Source organism: Pogona vitticeps, chromosome 2, assembly GCF_051106095.1.
Source record: "Pogona vitticeps strain Pit_001003342236 chromosome 2, PviZW2.1, whole genome shotgun sequence".
NCBI classification, from domain to species: domain Eukaryota; kingdom Metazoa; phylum Chordata; class Lepidosauria; order Squamata; family Agamidae; genus Pogona; species Pogona vitticeps.
In genome coordinates this window covers 259,521,648-259,542,986 of record NC_135784.1, presented here as the reverse complement: position 1 = coordinate 259,542,986, position 21,339 = coordinate 259,521,648, and the positions used below count along the sequence as shown (strand labels likewise).

Sequence of the window (21,339 nt, the reverse complement as noted above, 5' to 3'; positions counted from 1 at the left end):
ATTCCGCATGAAGCCCCAAAACACTGATTTCAACAGGGATTCGTTCCAATGTCTCCACCGAAGACCAAGTCCCGCGAGTGGCTTCACCAGAGCAGATGAAAGAAGGGCGGGATTTCGCCACATCCTCGACCCAACCGAACCAAGCATTAAACGCCCGAGACGCAGGGCGTAGGCGGCTCCTCGCAGCAGGAAGGTACAGGTCCCTCTCCTCCTCCCCCCCCTCCCGCGCTCCGCCTCCGCTTTCCCTTTCCCGGCTGGGATCCTTACGAACACCCCTCCCGCCTGGCTCAATGAAAGGAAACCAACGCCCTCTACTGACCCCGACCCAGCCACGGGATCCGACCAATCGCCGGGGGCCAAAGGGCGGGAGCGACGCCTCGCTCCTCTCCCACCCATTGGTTTCCCGGGCACCAACTTCCTCCTTCCTCCTCGAAGGGAGCCCCACCGCCGCGGCGGGTTGGCTGCCGGTGGCGCGAGGCGAGGGAGCCGATTGGCCGAGGGGGTCCTCACGTGACATAGGCGGGGACCGGGACGGACGTATTGTGGTGGAGGGGCTCAGCTTGTCAGGTAGGTGGATGTCGCGCCCGGGGTTTGTTTTGTTGGTGCCTGTGGGGTTGCCGTCCGTGGCCGAGGCTGGACGGCCGGGCGGGCGGCCGGGCGGCGGAGCCACCTTCGACCCCCTGTTGGAGGGCCTGGGGTCGGAAGGGGCGCGGGCCCCTAGGCCCGAGGGGTGGGCGGTGGCGCCTCTGCTCTTGCCGGCGGCGGCGGCGGCGGGGTGCCTTTTGCAGGGAGAAAAGAAAGGCAGGAGAGCGAGAGGCGGAAGCGAGAGGGGCTCCTGGGTCCTGCTCTCCGGAGATGTCCGTGGTGGAAGGAGGGAGGGACTGCCTGGGCAGGAGCCCGTTGGCCTGGAGGGAGCCTTCCCTGCGCTGTTGGGTGGATGCGGTCCCGGCTCCGCTTCCTCCTCGAGCGAGTTAGTTGTTCTGGGGGCTGACCAGCGTTGTAGGCTGCTCAGGCGCATCCACACCCCTGCCGGAGTTTCTGGGGTCCGATCCCGTGTTTTAGGGGCTCCTCCTTCCCGGGCCTGGTAGCCAAGCATTAGCTAAGGAGCCCCTGGGTTGCAAGTGGTCAGTAGTAGCCTTAAGCACCCCAGGGCGGGCCAACCTAAGGGGATGTCACTTGGGTTGGGTTAAGGAGACAAAGGCGGACCCAGGTGCGACACTCTTAGGACCTCACCTGGGATCTCGCTTCTGGATCGTACAGAGCTGCTTTTCAGGCTTGGAGGACAGTGGGACCAGGTGGTGGTTGCTTGGACGCCCATGAAAGCAGGCATGTGCTCCTCTGCCCCATTGCCACCTTGTTTTGAGGGCTGGGCAGTCTGGAGAAGTAGATGGAGGATGTGCTCTGGAGAAAGCCCATGCTGCTCCTTGCAGTGGCAACCACCCTCTCTGGTCTCTTTATTTTCCTTTGTGTCTCAGAAGGATGAATGGGGATGCATCAGCGGTGTGGTTTAGTGTCAGGCAAGTTGCTATATATTTGGGAAGCCTTGTGGCGGATGTTGGGGCCTTAAGCTTATTTCTGTGCTTTCAGAGATGCTGACAGGGTTTTAGGGATGTGCATTCAGATTTGGAAATGTTTGGAATTCACCAAATAATGCCATATTTGGATAGTTCCAAATGTATATGAATCTGAATTTGTTAGTTGTGAATACCTGTAATAATAATTCCTAATAATCAGGGTCCTGTTTACTTCTATAGGTTAGAAAGCAAAAAGCTACATTTCTGCTTGCTGAAGGAACAACTGTAAGTGAAACCTGTTTCTCAGGCATCCTGCAGTGATTTCTTGAGGACAAAAAACTTAAAAGATACTCTGGCAGGAAGGGTAGTGGGAGCAGAGAACTCAGTGTCTCCTGATTGGAGTTGCCATGGGTTCTCCAAGGGTGAGTGGCTGGAGTGAGAGCAAAACCTGCAAATGATGTCTGACTGCACCAATGACATTTAAAAGTAGGCACAGGCACTCATACTGGTTCTTTCCAGTTGAAACGTGGGCATAGCTGCTTATCAGTCCTATGAGGATATGCTCTGTTGTAAGCCTGCACTGGTGCAGTTTTCTCTGTCTTTTTCTGATCCCTCAAATTACATTTACATTCTCTAAATCTCATTGTATATTGGCTAGTTAACATAAGGTGATCTTTGATCACCTCAAGGATGGTTGTCTCCCCATTAAGGACCTGTATTGCACTCTCAGTGCTTTGGAGGACATAGACCAATCAACCCATAATGTCCCAGTCAGTCTACACCACTCACACCTGGAACCTAGATTAGTAGAAAACAAAATATTTTTCTTAAGATCAACCTACCTTTTCTGGACTTTCCTGAAGTCCCATGTAAGTAAGAGAGAATGGCACACACTGCTCACAGTTTACTATGCTTCTGTCTGCTGACCCCTCGTGCCTCCTTCATTCTTCCAGCTGCTGCTCCAAGATTGTGCTCACTCATTCAACAGTGCTGCACCCCATTCTGTTGACACAGGTCCCATCTTCCTCAGACTTTCTGCTGCTCCAGTCTGCCTGCCAGTGCTGCCCAGGATAGTTGCCGACTCCCCAATACAACCTGTCCTCTGCTTCCCCAATGCTGCTGGCATTTCCTGCTGACATGTTCACTGTTCAGGGTTTAGTCAGTATGCCCTTTGCAACCAGTACCCTAATTGTTAGGGCTGTTGGTGTGCACACCTTTTGCCTGGCACAATCACTGGGAAGGTGTCAGAGGACACAAGGAAGTCCTTTAGAAATATTTTGCCAAATTGTGCTTTTTTAAAGAGGAAAATAATGATTATTTAGTATTCTTTATTATTAAGTGTTTCTTCCTTAAATAAAAAGCGGTCCACTTTCCAGTGGGATTTTTCAAGTAAGTAGAGAAAGTTTCACAGGGTTACTGTAAGCTAGTTTCTTGGAAGTTATATTCCTTATCGTAGAGTCATCATGGAGTCATGGAATCATCGTAGGGTTGGAAGGCACCTTGGTCTTCTATTTCAACCCCGCACCCAAAGCAAGAGACGTCATACAATGCTGGACAGATGGCTGTCCAAACATATCTTGAAAACCTCTTGAAGGGGCACACACAACATCGGGAGGCAAGCTGTTCCACTGCTTAATGGTTCTCGCCATCAGGAAATTCCTCCTTATTTCCAGGTTGGATCTCCCTCTGACGAGTTTCCACCCATTGTTTCCTGTCTTACTCTCAGGTGCAATGGAGAATAAATTGATGCCCTCTTCCCTGTGGCAGCCCTTGAGATATTGGAAGACTTCTATCATGTCTCCTCCCAATCTTCGTTAAGCTAAACATACCTAGTTTTTTTAGTCGTTCTTCATAGGATTTAGCCTCCAGCCCCTTTACCATCTTTGTTGCTCTCCTCTGCACTCCTCCCAACGCCTCAGCGTCTTTTTTGTATTGTGGTGACTGGAACAGGACACAGTCCAAGTGCAGCCTCAGCAGTGTAGTATAGAGTGGTACTATCACTTCCTGTGAACTTGATGCTATCCACCTGTTGATGCAGCTTAGGACTGTCTTGGCTTTCTTGGCAGCTGCAGCACACTGCTGACTCATCCTTAAGTGGTGGTCCACCAGAACACCTAAATCCCTCTCACAGGTACTACTGTCAAGCCATGTACCACCTATCCTGTACCTGTGCATCTGGTTTCTCCTGCCTAAGTGCAGGACCTTACTTTTCCCATCACTGAACTGCATCTTATTGGATAGGGCCCAATGTTCAAGTCTGTCTAGATCCTTCTGAATGTTGAGTCTATTTTCCAAAGTATTAGCAATTCCCCCCAGCTTTGTGTCATCAGCAAATTTAATGAGTGCTCCTTCAATCCCCTCATCCAGGTCATTTACGAAGATATTGAAGAGCACTGGGCCCGAGACAGAACCTTGAGGGACCCCACTGCACACTTCCCTTCATGTAGATGTAGTTCCATTGAGGATCACATGTTAAATGCAGTTGGTTAGCCAGCTGCAAATCCATCTGGTAGTTGCGTTGTCTATCCCACTTTCTTCTATCTTACGCAGAAGTAGGTAACTACCTTATCAAATACCTTACTGAGGTCTAAGTATATGATGTCTCCTGCGTTTCCTTGGTCCACTAATTTTGTGACTTTATCAAAAAAGGCAATAAGATTTGTTTGTCATGACCTGTTCTTAACAAACCCATGCTGGTTTCTAGTAATCACCTTGTTATTTTCTAGGTGCTCACAAATCTACTGCTTGATTATTTTTTCCAGGATTTTCCCAGGTATTGATGTCAAGCTGATTTGTCTGTAGTTTCCTGGAGCCACGTTTTTTCCCTTTTTGAAGACCAGAACCACATCAGCTCTTTTCCAGTCCTCTGGCACTTTGCCCGTGCTCCAGTACCTCTCAGAGATTTCATTCAGTGGTTCCAAGATCACGTCTGGCAGTTCTTTTAGTACCCTGGGATGTAAACCATCTGGTCCAGGAGATTTGAACTCATTCAAAGCAGCTAGCTTTTACCACTTCTTCACCTATTTTGACCTCTTCTGTCTTTCTCCCACAGTGCTGCTTTTGACAGGGTGGACCATTTTTTTCCTTTTGCATAAATACAGATGCAAAAAAAAAAAAAAAAAAAAAAAAGAATTAAGCCGTTCCACTTTCTCCCTGTTGCCTGTCACCTTCTTGTTATCTTCTCCTACTAGTGGACCAACCATTTCCTTGACTTTCATCTTGCTCCTTACGTGTTGAAAGAAACTTTTTTTTGTTATTTTTTGCATTTGTTGCAAGTCTTAGCTCATTCTGAGCCTTAGCCTTCCTGACTCCATCCTTGCAGATTCGAGCCATTTTCTGGTATTCTGTTCTAGTTATGAACCCCTTTTAAAGTTTTTTTATACTTTTTGTCCCTTAGCTTTTCATAGAGCTCTGTGTGCATCCACGCCTGTCTTGTCAAACGTCTCTTGTTTTTCTTTGTGGTATTGTTTTGGCTTGGGCCTTTATTATCTCACCTTTCAAGGTTTCCCAAGCATCCTGAACTGTTTTTCCCTTTAGGATTTCCATCCATGGAATCCTTCCTATTATATCTCTTAGTTTGCTAAAGTCAGCTCTCTTTAAATCTAGAACATTAGTCTGACTTGGTACAGTTACCCTTGCCTGCCATGATGGTGAATTCTAATATGACATGGTCACTTTCTCCTAAAGTTCCTACAATCTCCACTCCCTCAACTATTTCCTCCGTATTAGTAAGCATTAAGTCAAGTATGGCTGACCCTCTAGTTCTTCCTCCACCTTTTGGATGATAAAGGTGTCAGCCAGGCATGTCAGGAATCTGTTGGGTCTCCCACCTGCTGTAGAGTTGGTTCCATGGTTGATATCTGGGTAGTTAAAGTCCCCCATTACTAAGTGGTGTGTTTCCTACACATCTCAGCTAATTGATTTACAAAATGTTCATCTATTTCTTCTGCTTGGTTAGGTGGCCTGTAGTATACACCTACAGCTTATGTCATTTGTTTTTCCCCTAATACTCACCCAAAGAGCTTCTGGAAGGTTTTCATCTTTGGTCTCCTGTATTACAGTACAGGAGTAGTAATTCTTTACATACAGTGCAACTTCTTTTGTTGGGTCTGTTTCTTTTGAACAAATTATATCCTTTTAGCAGCATATTCCAATCATGGGTTTCGTCCCACCAAGTTTTGGTAATGGCAACAGTGTCATATCTGCCTTCACATACAAGGACTTCAAGTTCTCCCTGTTTGTTCCCCATACTTTGAACATTAATGTATATACATCTGAACCCTGTATGGCTGACCTTTTGTTTGCTTCCTATGTCTCATGTTTTATACTTAAGTGTCCCTTCCTTCTCACCACTTCCTTCCTGATTGTCAAGTTCATTGTCTAGGGGTTTGTGCTTTGGGTTTGGTCCTAGAGATTGTCCTCCTTCCCCCTGCAGATTTAGTTTAAAGCCCTTTGGATGAGTTGAGCGAGATGCCTGGCAAACACATTCTTCCCAGTCCTTGTGAGGTGCAGCCCATCTATTACCAGGAGCCCTCCATGCAGTTAGTGCAGCCTGTGTCCAGAAATCCAAAGTTTTCTTGATGGTACCATCCCTTGAGCCAGTGGTTTACCTCTGCAATCCTCCACTGATTCTATTTTTTTTGGATTTTCTTTGTTGTATTGTTGGTCCCTACATGAAAGAGAAGGAGGGGTAATAATCAGGAGGCTTGATAATTTGGGTAAGCCTCTCTGTCACGTCTTTAATCTTTGCTCCTGGGAGACAACATACATCCCTTGAAAGCTTGTCTGGTCTGCAGGTTGCTGATTCTGTTTCTCTAAGAAATGAGTCACCAATTGCCACCACACGTCTTTTCCTCTTTGGGATACCTGCCAGGCACCTCTTCCTTGTAGCAGTCTGAGCTGCCTTTCATCCTGTCACTGGAACACTTGATGAAAATTCATCTTTGGATGTCTACACATCTTCCAGGGGGAGAGCATGAAATCAGTTGTTCAGTTCTAGTGGCAGGGATAGTCTTCTTGTTTTCTTTGTCCTCAGAGTGATATGCTGCCGTTGCTCCTCTTCATGGGCTCCATTTTTTCCTTGTAGTCAAAATAGCAGTTGTTTCTCTCTTGCTATGTTCTGTTTGCAGACATGCTTCTGTCTTTTCTAGGAATTATTCATTTTCCTGGTTGAGAGTCTGAGAGCGGCTAGACTTGCCTCTAGACCCTCCAATTTGTCCTCCAGTAATGTGATGAGTTTGCATTTGTTGCAGGTATAATTGGGGTCTTCCTCAGGCAGGAATACAAACATAGCACATAGCTTGCAGGTTACCACAGTGCTAGCCTCATTCTCCATGGTTTTCAGGGTCGTGCAACTCCAAATAGATATTCTTTTATAATCCAAACAGATTGTTGTTGTTTAGTCATTAAATCGTGTCTGACTCTTTGTGACCCCATGGACCAGAGCACGTCAGGCCTTCCTGTCCTCCACTGCCTCCCGGAGTTGGGTCAAATTCCTGTTGGTAGCTTAAATCAGTGGTTCTTAACCTTTGTTACTCGGATGCTTTTGAACTGCAACTCCCAGAAACCCCAGTCAGGACAGCTGGTGGTGAAGGCTTCTGGGAGTTGCAGTCCAAAACTCCTCAGTAACCCAAGGTTAAGAACCAGTGGCTTAAATGATGCTGTTCAACCATCTCGTTTTCTGTCCACCCCTTCTCCTTTTGCCTTCACACTTTCCCAACAAGTCTTTTCCAAGGAGTCTTCTCACGAGATGGCCAAAGTATTGGATCCTCAGCTTCAGGATCTGTCCTTCCAGTGAGTACTCAGGGTTGATTTCCTTAAGAATGGATAGGTTTGTTCTCCTTGCAGTCCAGGGGACTCTCAAGAGCCTCCTCTAGCACCATAATTCAAAAACATCAATTCTTTGGTGGTCAGCCTTCTTTATGGTCCAGGTCTCACTTCCATACATCGCTACTGGAAAAAACATAGCTTTCACTATGCAGACCTTTGTTGGCAAGGTGATGTCTCTGCTTTTTAAAACGCTGTCAAGGTTTGTCATTGCTTTCCTCCCAAGAAGCAGGCGTCTTTCAATTTCATGGCTGCTGTCACCATCTGCAGTGATCATGGAGCCCAAGAAAGTAAAATCTGTCACTGCCTCCATATCCTCCCCTTCTATTTGCCAGGAGGTGATGGGACCAGTGGCTATGATTTTAGTTTTTTTTTATGTTGAGCTTCAGACCATTTTTTGCACTCTCCTCTTTCACCCTTATTAAGAGGTTCTTTAATTCTTCCTCACTTTCTGCCATCAGAGTGGTATTATCTGCATATCTGAGGTTGCTGATATTTCTTCCAGCAGTCTTAATTCCGCTTTGGGATTCATCCAGTCCTGCCTTTCGCATGATATATTCTGCATGTAAGTTAAATAAGCAGGGAGACAATACACAGGCTTGTCGTACTCCTTTACCAATTTTGAACCAATCGGTTGTCCCATATCCAGTTCTAACTGTTGCTTCCTGTCCCATATATAGATTTCTCAGGAGATAGATAAGGTGGTCAGGCACTCACATATCTTTAAGAACTTGCCATAGTTTGCTGTGGTCCACACAGTCAAAGGCTTTTGCATAATCAATGAAGCAGAAGTAGATGTTTTTCTGGAACTCTGGCTTTCTCCATAATCAGCATATGTTAGCAATTTGGTCTCTAGTTCGTCTGCCCTTCAAAATTCTTCTGGGAGTTCTCGGTCCGCATACTTCTGAGGCCTACCTTGCAGTATTTTGAGCATAACCTTGCTAGCGTGTGAAATGAGTGCAATTGTGCGGTAGTTGGAGTATTCTTTGGCACTGCCCTTCTTTGGGATTGGGATGGAGACTGATCTTTTTCAATCCTCTGGCCACTGCTGAGTTTTCCAAACGTGCTGTCATATTGAGTGTAGCACCTTAACAGCATCATATTTTAAGATTTTAAATAATACAACTGGAATGTCATCACCTCCACTGGCCTTGTTGTTAGCCATGATTTCTAAGGCCCACTTGACTTGACTCTCCAGGATGTCTGGCTCAAGTTCAGCAACCACACTATCTGGGTTGTCCGGGATATTCAAATCTTTCTGATATAATTCCTCTGTGTATTCTTGCCACCTCTTCTTGATATCTTCTGCTTCTGTTAGGTCCCTATCTTTTTTGCATTTCTTTGGGATGGTTTTTGTTGCTGCCTCCTGTACAATGTTACAAGCCTCCATCCATAGTTCTTCGGGCACTCTGTCCACCAAATCTAGTTCCTTAAATCTGTTCTTCACTTCCAGTGTGTATTCATAAGGGATTTGGTTTAGATTACACCTGACTAGCCCAGTGGCTTTTTCTATTTTTTCAGTTTGAGCTTGATAAGAAGCTGCTGATCAGAGCCACAATCAGATCCAGGTCTTGTTTTTGCTGACATTATAGAGCTTCTCTATCTTTGGCTGCAGAGAACTTATTCAGTCTAATTTCGGTATTGCCCATCTGGTGATGTCTATGTGTAGAGTCGCCTCTTGTGTTGTTGGCAAAGAGCATTTGTGATGACCAGCTTGTTCTCTTGACAAAACCCGTATTAGCCTTTGCCTAGCTTCGTTTTGAACTGCAGTCCCAACAGATACTGTAAATAGATATTCTTTTGTAGTGGTTGTTGGTGCGTTTTTTGGGCTCTTTGGCCATGTTTTGAAGGTTGTTATTTGTAACATTTCTGGCCAGCATCTCCTGTCCTCTGAAGATGCCAGTCACAGAGACTGGCAAAATGTTAGGAAAAACAACCTTCAGAGCACAGCCAAAGAGCCCAAAAACCCACAACAACCATTAGATCCCAACCATGTAAGCCTTTGCAAGTACATTCTTTTGTAGCCCCAATTTAGATGTTTGTGGGTAAGATTCACTAGCTTGGTCCAACGAGACCAAGTCCTTCTGCTTTGTTGTTCATGGTGAGCTCTTCCCCATGCTCCCAGAATCCTCTGTGGGTATGCAAATGCTCCCAATGAGGTAGTTCCCAGACTGCTAGCTTGAGCCAATGAGAACAAGTCCCTCTGCTTTGTCGTTCACAGTGAGCTCTTCCCCACTCTCCTAGAGTCCTCTCCTGTTATGAAAATACTCCCAGTAAGGTAGTTCCTAGGTCGCTAGCTTGGTCCGATGAGACCAAGTCCCTTGACTTTGTTGCTTATGGTGAGCTCTTCCCCACTCTTTCAGAATCCTCTGCTGGTATGCAAATACTCCCAATTATGATAACTTTAATTCCCATGGAAATGTCATTGTATCTTGTAGTCACTAGTGCATATGAATTTGGTTAGGAAAATGGGTACACAGCAGGAAGTTGCACATGGATTTTGCATTAAATTATTTTCACTCATATACAGTAATAGCAGGTTGGATCTCGTATCTCACTGCCAGATTTTTCACTATTCCTGAAAAAGATTGTTGAATGTGATCTGCTTTTGCACAAGGAAGTGGTAGGGTCAAATTATGTAATGGTCCTGATAAAAACAAATTGATTTGTAGTAGTAATTTTCTTAAATGAATTTTGGCTCCTGCAGTATTTGTTGTTTGGATGTACTTATTTTTTTTTAGCTAAGCCTAAAGTTTTGGCCCTGTTCTGATATGACTTGTGCTTCAGTAGTTTAGTTTCCTGTTCAGAATAGTGTTCTGAACACCACTCTGTTCAGAATAGTGTATAATTCACAGCTGACCATGTAGTTTTAGTATGTAAACAGATAATAAGATCTAAAGAGCACCTTAATGTTTTTCAGGATGTGTTTGAGGGTTACTGTTAATAACTAATACATATATTAGGAATACCCAGTGTGATGCAGTGGATAGTGTAATAGCCTGGGATTCAGGAGAGCCTAGGTTCAATTTCCTAGCTATCCAGTGGACATTTACTGGGAGGGAAGTGATAAAACCATTCCTTAAGTACTTTACTTACTTGGAAAACCCTATTAGAGTGGCTATGTTAGCTATAACTTGAGGGCACATAGCAAGAGTTAGAAACAGAAGTGTTTAAGCAAAATGTTTCAATTTTCACCTTCTTCCATTACTTTGGTAAAAGTCTAATATAGATTTGGTCAATACAGTATCAAATTCTTAGCTGCCATGAGATTTCAGTGCATTCCAATGGGGAACTAGGTTTTGCAAGATGATGTTTTTGCAAGACAGCGATTTCCATGGAACAAATTAAAATCATCTTGCGAGGCACCACTGTAGAAGGAGGCTAGAGAGCATTTGGAAACAGGATCTGACAGAAGCTAATTTAAAAGCTGCAAAAATCACATCTAATACCTACCTAGCAAAAGTGAAGGCCAGAAGATGCTCTTACTTTGCTTCCCACGTAAGGGAAGCTCATAACCAACAAGTTGGAACGTTTCCATATTGTGTGCAATTTATACGGGACTCGTCACAGGGACAGGCCTCCCAGTATTATCTCTTGTGAGCAGTTTGTGACCTTCTTTAAAAACAAAGTGGAGACTATCCGCCTGGTCCTGGATCCTTCCTCTTTATCAGTAGATTGAGCTGAGACATCCACTGCTCTTCCTTGCCTGGACAACCTGATTCAATTTGATGTCAGCTGAGGTCAACAGGGTGCTTGACCGCTCTAGGGATGCCACCTCTTCACTAGATCCTTGTCTGGCCTGGCTGCTGAAAGTGGTCAGGCCTGTAACAGTAGATTGGGCTACTGCCATTATCAATGGGTCTCTTCTTTGCCCTCAAGGATACACTCATTAGACCAATTTGGAAAAAGCCAACTTGCCAGTGAATGACACAAACAACTTTAGACCCGTTGCTAGCATCCCTTATATAAGCAAGCTGATGGAGAGAGTGGTAGCAGATCAACTTCAGGTGCTTCTGGAGGAGACGAGTGCCCTCGATCCATTGCAGTTGGGGTTTAGGCCACAGCACAGAGAAGGCATTGGTCACTCTGAAAGATGACCTTTTGAGGGAAACCAAAAGGTGCAAAATTTCCTTGTTGGTCCTCCTTGACCTAACAGCGGCCTTTGATACTGTTGACCACAGTATCCTCCTGGGAAGCCTTTCTGGGTTGGGGATTGGAGGTCAGGCCTTGGCCTGGCTCTGGTCCTTCCTGGAGGACCGTCCTCATAGAGTGCAGCTTGGGAAGATATTGTCCACTCCGTGGACTCTCAACTGTGGGGTCCTGCAGGGTTCGATCATCTCCCCAATGCTATTTAATATCTACATGAGGCTGCTGGGGGAGGTCATCAGGGGTTTTGGAGCTTTGTGTTATCAATATGCAGATGATACCTGCTCTATCTCTCCTTCCACGTTTCTGCAGTAGATGCTGTCTCATTCCTTGAGCACAGCCTGGATGCCATGCTGTGATTGATGAAGGCCAATAGACAGAGGCTGAACCCAGACAAGACTGAAATCCTGCGGGTGGGGCCTTCTAGTGTCTGCGGTCTGGATGCCTCCCTTACTTTTTGGGGGGGGGGTTCTCTTGCTGCAAAGTGACAAACCCAGCGCTATCAGTGGAATCTTAGATAGCATCTGTGGTCTGAACCACCCATCTCCATCTAAGGCGGATCTCTCAGCTGCATCCCTACTTTCACACTTGGTCCCTCACTACGCTGGTCCATGCACTGGTATTCTCAAGATTAGACTACTGTAATGCTTTCTGTGTGGGGCTGCCCTTGGTGCTGTCACAGAGACTTCAGCAGGTTCAGAATTCAGCCGCCAGACTACTAAATGGGGTGAGAAGACATCAACATATCTCCCCCACCCTGGCCCCCCTGCACTGGTTACCTGTTTGTTTCTGTGCCAACTTCAAGGTACAAATGTACAAAGCCCTAGGCAGTTTGGGACCTTGTTATCTGGCAGAATGTCTCCTTCCAGCCAGATCTTCCTGTCCTGTAAGATGTTCACAGGCTGGACAGCTGAGAGTTTAGACCCTGAGAGAGGCGCGGAAAAGAGTAACCAGAAACTGGGCCATCTCGGCGGTAGCCCCACAATTATGGAATTCTCTCCTGCCTTATATTCGCCTAGCACCTTCATTGGGAACCTTTAAGCAATTATTAAAAATATTTCTGTTTAGACAGGCCTTTCCTGACTCTATGACATTTAATACAGTAGCACTAAAATAACCAGAATTTGCTAATGTTTGACCCCTGCCGTGCTTTATTTATTTTATTTTAATGTTCTATCAATATTGTTTTCATCTGTTGATATTGTATAAATTATTCTATTTTATTGTCTGCTTTGTATTGTTTGTCTTTATATTTTGTTTTATAGTATGTAAACTGCCCAGAGTGGCCTAGGTTGCCAGATGGGCTGTATAGAAATTAATTAATTATTTAGATAGGTAGATAGATAGATTAAATTAAATTTAATTAATGCAGCCTTATACTTCTAACTGTTGAATCAGTAATCAACTGACAGCATCATAACCTATGGTTGCTGCTTTTTCGTTAATATTTGAGATCTGGAAAATGCAGACTGTGATTCTTTTTATCTATAGCACAGTTAACATAATGATATTTTGTAGTTCAATCAAACTGGGAATTTCATGTCTTATCTCTCCAGTCTTTTCTATTCTATCCCTATTAGAATGCAAACTCTGAAAACTATGCTGAAAAGGAGGGGTTAGGTGCTCCTTCCTACATTGAAGAGCGTGGTTGGGACTTATTCCCTAATCCCGCTCTTGGTGCAATTTAATTGTCCACCACTTATAAGATAATGGGATGCTTCATGTGCTGATGGGAATATAGTTCAATCAAACCCAAACAGGTTTTCAGCACATGCAGCATAATCTGAATTCACTGTATGTACTCAGAGTGTCCTTTGTGTCTGTCTATTCTAGTAATGTACAGAACTAATAGCAACAGCAATAAACAGGAACATAACTATACTATGTAGCTGAAATCTTGTTGCCTTACCGGAAACCCATTGATTCAGTGGCCCTATAGTTGTTGTGACTTACCACACTAAGCATCACGATTTCAGCCAGTGTATGTAATTTCACTGATTCACTTGTGAAAACTTCAGGTATGATAACTTCTGTTTGCTGTCCTCCATCATTAGCTGCATAATCTTACATAGTCTGCAGTATTGACGATGATGAGCATGTTTGGATGATCATATCACACATTAACAAAACATGTTTTGAATAGCTATTTTGTCTTTGCATGTCAATTATTCAGTCTGATCCCCATACTTGGAAACAGTTTTAAGATCTTGGTTTCTTCTGAAGTCAGTGCATCTCATTTCCTGGCTGGGACAAAATTGTCAATGATGATTAATTAGAGTTTTTCTTGTTTAACTACAGTTTGTGTGACAGGAAGCTCTCTGTGTGGGCAAAAAGCTTGCTTCTATTTTGACATGCTGAAATGTGGTCATTCAGCTGAGTTCTGTGTTTTTGTTCTGGAATGGCAAAAGGCACAGTATGAGACTGGATATATGAATCAAATAATTCTGCTGTTCAAGGCTTCAGGCACAGAGTGTAAGTTTCCTAGTGGGATATTGAAACAAACTGACAATAGTAAGACATGTAAAGGGCACAGCTTCCTTCATCCTTAAGCATCTCTTTTGAGGGATGAGTTGCTTCTTATTGACAGGGTTTGAGGCCAATTGGTTCAAGAGAAAATTCGCAGCATGCTAAAAATGTCTTGAAAACCTTTGTATTTCTTTGTATTGCTTCTTGTACTTTTGCAGTGATACTTGAAAAGCCTTACGGAAAGATTCTTTTGGGTGGTTTTAATTACAGAAGTTAGTTTTTCCTTTCTGGTGTTATGCTGTTTGATACAGCAATCAGAGGGAGATTTGCTGTGACACTTTCAAGATACTTTGTTCAGGACACAGGCAGAAGTGGAGGTACAGATTGCAAAGTAAGATTTGTGGTTGGTACATGCTAAGTTGTTATTGTCATTGCTTCTGTTTTTGCTATATGCTGTCTAATCGTCTCCAATTTACGATGACCCTAGGAACAAGTCAACTGCAAAATGTCCTGTCCTCAACAACCCTGCTTATCTCTTATAAACTGATGCCTGTGGTGCCTTTCTTTTTGTGTCAATCCATCTCATTTGGTCTTTTTTTCCTGGTGCCTTCAGCTTTCCCCCCAGCATTATTTTCTTTTCCAGAGAATCTTGCCTTCTCAAGATCTGTCTAAAATACAGCAGCCTCAGATTTGTCATTTTTGCTTCCAGAGGTAATTCTTAATTTGCTCAAGATTGGTTTTTCTTTCAAATGAATCAATTTTTCTTTCTTTCAGCTTTCTTTACACTCCAGCCTTCACACCCACATGCAGTGATCAGGAATACAAGAATGTGGATGATCTTGATCTCCAGTGACACATCTTGACAACTGATCTTTTCTAATTCCTTCACTGAAGCCCTTCTGAGTCTCAGTTTTCTTCTGATTTCTTAGGTGTAATCTCCATTTGGATTGCTGATTGAGCCAGGTTATACAGAATTGTTAATAATTTAAATTTCTTCTCTGTCAGCATTAAAGTTGGGTAGTTCTTATGTAGTCATAATTTTCGTCTTTTTAATAATCAACACAGTCCTGCTTTAGCACTTTTTCTTTCACTTCAATCCAAAGTTGTTTCAACTTGTTGCTGCCTTCTTCCAGAACGATAATGTCACATGCATATCTTGAATTATTGATGTTTCTTCCACTAATTTTTGCTCTTTGTTCATCCGAATCTAATCCAGTTTTCTGCATGATATTTTCTTGTCCACAATAAAGATTGTATATTAGAACAATCAGGTGCTGATGCACACCTATTTCTTTCAGAACAACCCATCACTTCTCATTTTTCACATAGTCAAAGGTTGTGCTATAATCTGTAAAGCATATGTCAGGACCAAATCTCCCTAAAGAGCATGGGTCCTTCGGTCAGGGAGTTCCACAGCCACAAGTTCTCAACCTCCAGCAGTGAGTAGCCTTTGCGCCTAGAACAAGCCTGACCTTACAAGAACACTTTTACTCAGTACTTTGCAAGTACAGACACATGGGCTTTGTGATTCCTAAGAATTCACAACAGCTCAGTTAAGTAGGTCTTCTCTGGTCAATGGCCGTTACCACTCCTCTAGATTTAGCCAAACCATGCTGATCCAAGAGACAATCCATGGTGAAGATTTTAATAATTAATTTTTATTAAGAAAATACTGTTTCATAGAAACAGTTTGTTTTTGCTCAAGCATAGCATAAAGAAAATGTTCAAAAGATTACCATAGTTAAACGCAAAAACTAATTCCCATTAAAAATAAAAAACGCTAAAACTGTGCTAAGGTGGGCTAGCCCCACTTCCTTCTTTTCTTACCTACATTCTGTGTCTTTCAAGCTACATACACAAACCATCAAGTTCTCTTCTATTCCATGATAATGGTGATGAAGAACCTCTCTCACATAACCCATCATTCATTTTTCTACATTCCTCGGACCTCCTTCTTCATGACCATAAACCAGGGGTCAGGGAACATTTTTACCTTTTATCCCCTAAACATTTTATAAACGCAGACATTACCTCCTTGATTTGAAAGGAAGGATCTTGGTCACACACGTCTTGGTCATGCATGGCCAGTTGAGCACCACCACCAAATCCTCGCTGCCTGCGCCTGGGCCGCCTCCCCCTCCATTGCCTGGCGGGGCCGCGCTCAGTCCTTGGCCCCCGCCGGGCCTCTGCCAGCAGGTGGCTCTTGAGCCTCCATCGAAGAGCAGTAGGTGGCTCGCCCTCCCGGGGTGCCCGCCGACGCCTCCAGCTCCAGCACCAGCTCTGGTGGCCGCTCGCCGGGGAGGCTGCGTCGGGCCTTGGAGTCAGGGCTCCTGCAGGCCTCACCATCGAAGGGCTGCGACAGCTGCCGCCCGGAGGGCGAGAGGCTCCGCCAGGCCTGGCCAGCGCAGATGCTCCGCCAAAGGAAGCCTCCTGGTCGGGTGAGCACCGCTACTGCCCAACGGGCCCCTCTGGGGACGGAGTGTGGGGGCATCGTCGTCCTGGTCCCGGGAGGCTGAGCCTGGCCCGGGCTGCCATCATGGCCACACCCGCCCCCCACTGCGATCTACCTCTCCAGGAACAGGAAGGAGAGGCTCCTTCTGGCTTGGGTGCTCCGGCCACTTCTTTGATGCATTTCTGTAGCCAGTGGATATTTTGATATGCTCTTGAGTGCCTTTTCCTTTTCAGAATCATGCTTTTCTCACTCTGTATAAAGTAAAACCTTTGTCACAACACCTTGAGCATCACCTTGCTTCCATGGAAAGTTAGAGCAATGGTCCTATAGTTATTGTACCCCTTGGCATCTCATCCTCTTTCTCAGGGATTGGAATATTGAACATTTCCAGTCTATGGGCATTTGTTTTCCTTTCAATTTTTGTTAGCATGTTCTTGTTAGGATTTGGACAGATTTAATCTCTGTGGCTTAAAAGACTTCTATTGATATCCCATCTGCCAATTTATTTATTTCCAGTTCCTTCAGAGAACTTTTGACTTTCTAGAATTGCAGGTTTTTCATCAGAAGGTGGCTCTTCAAAGGAATCTGTCATCCTTTGATTTCTTTTGTATAAGTCTTCAGTATACTGTTATAACTTTCTCTGTTATCCTTTTCAGATAATATGCTTGTGAGGGTGAGGGTTGAAGTTCTGGCTGTCTCCCCTCCTCCGGGGTTCCCACATCTCCAAACACAGATACAGATCTCAGTTGAAATGTTTCAGCATTTATTTTCGGAATATCAATAAAACTGTTTACATCAGCTTGAACATAGTCTTTTTCCTTTCCTTCCAACTGAGCTGAAAAAGGTTTCCATTCATCTTTTACAAACGGGTTCCGAAAGCTCAGGTTCCAAGGCCATGGTTGTTCAACCAGTTGCCAGTTCTTTACTGTCATCCCCATCGATATTTACAACGGGCACGGATGCATCTCCCAAATATTCTTCCCACTTTCTTATCTCCCCAGGTTCCATGAATTCCCAAGGCCCTTGTCTCCTCCTCATTTCCCATGCTCGCCATTCAGTTCTTTCTTTCCTTTCTTGCTCTACTATATCCTTCTCCTCTCTCAATTTTCATCTCCACTCTCTCACTTCTGCTTCTCCCTAGTACGAGGATTTTTGGGAGAATCACCACTCTCTCTCTGTGATCAGCCTCCTTTCTTGGCACTCTTAATCTCTCCCACTTATGGGTCCAGGGATTTCCTAGCCAAATCCATTCCCGCTCTGGTGGTAGGTTTTCCTCCTTCTTTACCTCCTCGCCTTCCACAACTTCTACCACTGTTGTTTCTATCTCTCCCTTCCCTTCCCCTCTTTTCTATCTCTGATTACTCTCTCTCCTTCCCTTCCCTTCCCCCCTTTTCTGACTGCTTCCTCAGCTCTTCAGGGAACCCGTAGAACAGACCTGGGCAAAGTGCAGCCCGAGAGCCACATATGGCCCATGAGCCACTCCTGTTCGGCCCGCAGACAGTTTTGAACATCAAAACCATTTACAGCTTTTTGTCTAAAATTGATAAGTTGATTATCTTTAACATACCACAAAAAAACTCTTTAGTATTTGTGAAGATTAACATGTTTAAAATAAAAACAATCATAACATCACTGTTTCATTTTATTTTTAAGTAAAGTTGGTTTGGCCCCCGAACACAGTTCAGATTTTTCAGGTGGCCCCCTCATAGAAATTAATTGCCCACCCCTCCCGTAGAAGTAGTTCTGGGAGAGCTGTCGGTCCTGAACTTCCTTCTCTCTTTCCCTCCTCCGTTAAAAAATCCAGTTGTTTAATCAACTGCCAGATGTTGTTTTTATATAATTATCAACAATGTTACTTTATTTGTTGTTTGTTCTTCCCCAGAAGCTGATTGAGTGGCTTTTCAGTCTAGGAGTCTCATCTTCCAGTACCATTACGTTTCATTTTTAATATTTCATTATAGGGTTTCAAGGTAAGAAAAGTTCAGCTGTAGTTTACTATTGCCTCCTGTTTTCAGGGTAAGAACAAACAAACAGTAGTTTACCAATTTGTCCTATGTAATGCTAACAAGTTAGCTTGAGTACCACCGCTGTTGTCTCCACTGCCAGAGTCACCTGCAGCTACTGCTGTGGCCAAGTGGCTGCTGCTCCCATCACCATTGAAACTAACAATTCTCTTTTGCTGATATGGCTTTTACTCCTGAAGAAAGGGGATGTATCTTAGTCTGGTGCCCCAGCTGTGACCCTTCTGCCTTGGGTGACCTTTTTAGGAGCTCACTGACACACTCCACCCTTTCACCATGTTAAGGTGTGCATCCAGGAAGGTGGTATGCTAAACAGTTAGATTTATTTATTCACATTTATATGAATAAATAATTCAGTACTAATTCAGTGTCTTTAATTTGTATTACCTGCTCCTGCCTGCTTGGTATAGTTCAAATTGAGGATGTGAGCATACGGTCCTTGAAGACTGCACTCCAGTATTTGCTGTATTGGGAAAGGACAAACAATTACCCAAGAGCAGCAAATATTTTGAACATGTGTGATAGTTGTATTAGTTAGTAGAAGCATACTATGCAGTTTGTAAGGACAGTCTGTCAGCTTAGTTCAGAAGCTCAGAAGCAGTTACAGTGGTGCCCCGCTTGACGACGTTAATTCATTCCAGCGAAATTGTTGTAGAGCGAAAACGTTGTAAAGCGAAATAAAAAAGCCCATTGAAATGCATTGAAAACCGTTCTAAGCATTCCAATGGGCTGAAAACTCACAGTCCAGCGAAGATCATCCATAGGGGAGGCCATTTTCCATGCCTGTGCAGCGAGGAATCTGTCCCTAAGCACAGCGGGGGGCAATTTTCTTCAGCCAGCAGCCATTTTGAAACCCAACGATCAGCTGTTTTTGATCGTCGTAAAGCGAAAATCGGTTCCCGAAGCAGGAAACCGATCATCGCAAACTAGAAAAACCTGATTCAAATCATCGCTTTGCGATTGCAAAAACATTGTCATAAAGAGGATTCGTTGTTAATCCGGGGTAATCGTAAAGTGAGGCACGACTGTATTGAGTATGTAATCACAGTATTCTAGGATATACGTATCAGGAGGTGCTTATGTTGACTATCTAGTCCTCTCAAATTGTGAACAAGACAAATATATCTGTATGTCCCCTTTTAAAAATAAACAGGGCAATAATTTATTAATTTGTCCTCAGTTTATTCCTACAATGCCCTTAGAAAAGCTACAGTGAGAGGAGGCAATGGGCATGCCTAAGCTTGGTCCTTATATTTTTGGGTAGACAATGAATATTTAGATCTAAGGTGCCGGAAACAAATTAGGGAATAAGATATTGTGTTCTTATGTACTGGCAAAAATGTGTTGTTTTCTTTACCCATTGCCATCACTGTAGTAATGCTTTATGGAATCATAACTTGACAGTTACATTTTCACTGAAGCAAATCTTCATGTGTTGCTTCCATTTTTTTTTCCTTTTTACTAGATTGCAAGTGACATGAAAATGGTTGTCAGAATAAATAAAACATCATTGCTGTCGGAAAAAGTGAAAGATTGTTTTTATTACAATCCTAATATGAAACTAGGCAAACAGAATAAGAACCGTATAGAGCGTCACCCAAAGCATTCAAATCATACAAGAAAGAGTTGAAAGTTGGAAAATCTTGTAATCACAAAGTTCAGTTTTTATTTAAAACATTAATAACTGTCGTTGTTTAGTCGTGTCTGACTCTTCATGACCCCATGGACCAGAGCACTCCAGGCCCTCCTGTCTTCCACTGCATCCCGGAGTTGTGTCAAATTCATGATGGTTGCTTCAATGACACTATCCAACCATCTTATCCTCTGTTCTCCCCTTGTCCTGTTGCCTTCACACTTTCCCAACATCAAGGTCTTTTCCAAGGAGTCTTCTCTTCTCATGTGATGGCTAAAGTACTGGAGCCTCAGCTTCAGGATCTGTCTTTGCAGTGAGCACTCAGGGTTGATTTCCTTTAGGTATCTTGCCATAGAGCCAGAGGATGGAAGTTAAGATTCCTCACTGAATTCCAGTGGAAGAGGCAGCCTGTTTAGCCATAGTCAAGAAGAAGGGAATGATAAAACATTTCTTAGTACATATTCTCTACCGAGAAAACTCTGAAAAAGGTTGCTGTAATTTGGAATTGATGGCATGTAATGATTATTGTGCAGGCAATGATCTTGTGCTGGCAGACCAAATCAACATTTTACAAATCAGCATTTTACAATTCTAAAAATGGGGCAGCCCAGACAAAAATTATAACTTTGACAATGCAATTCAGATCAACACCAAATGTGATACAGATGTAGTAGACGGTCTGCTGTTGCTCTGTACTAAATTTGGGGAAGTTTCAAGAACAGGGTTTTGGAGTATGGTTTTTAAAAGTAAAGCATCCCCAGATGTAAGAGAGCTCGTATAAACTGAAAAGATCAATCTTGCTTACCTTGAAAAATTGTTTATCCCATCTGCTTAAAAAAAAAATTAGGAAAGAAGCCAGACTGCAGGAGCTGAAATATTGATCCTCAAAAAGGTCTTTCAAAAAAGCAAAGTTTAAAAATCGGGCTTGCTTAAAAGAAAATAATGGTGTGACATTTCTCTACAAAGGGACATTTTGCCATGTATCTCCAGGGAATTAGCATATAATTTTTAAAGGCACATTCAAAGTATTTCTGCATTACAAAAGCACAGAGCAGTTCTGTTTTTTCCAGCCTTGGTTGCTTTCAGTAAACATTCTGTCAAGATTTCTGAAACCAGGCTCCTGACACAAGTCTTCCAATGGGAAATATACTCCATGTCTGGGGCAATCTGAACATTTGATCCTTTCAGTCAGGGCCCAGTTAGCTTACTCACAGCTAATTGTTAACTTCTTCCTGGCCAAACAGACATTCATTCTGGCAAAGGGATTCTACGTCTGGTTTT

At 43.8% G+C, this 21,339-nt stretch overlaps 1 protein-coding gene across 6 annotated transcripts in view; it reads left to right on the top strand.

Annotated features, from left to right (window-relative positions):
- Positions 1-431: 431 nt before the first annotated feature.
- Positions 432-21,339, top strand: part of FER (FER tyrosine kinase) — a 239,676-nt gene continuing 218,768 nt past the window's right edge. For 4 of the 6 annotated variants that reach the window (XM_072992471.2, XM_072992474.2, XM_078386259.1 and 1 more), the window contains exon 1: positions 432-567. The gene's annotated coding sequence lies outside the window, so the exon portion shown is untranslated. Of the gene's footprint in view, positions 568-1,754; positions 1,800-21,339 lie in introns of all 6 variants that reach the window. The other 2 variants (XM_078386257.1, XM_078386258.1) reach the window with 2 other exon arrangements.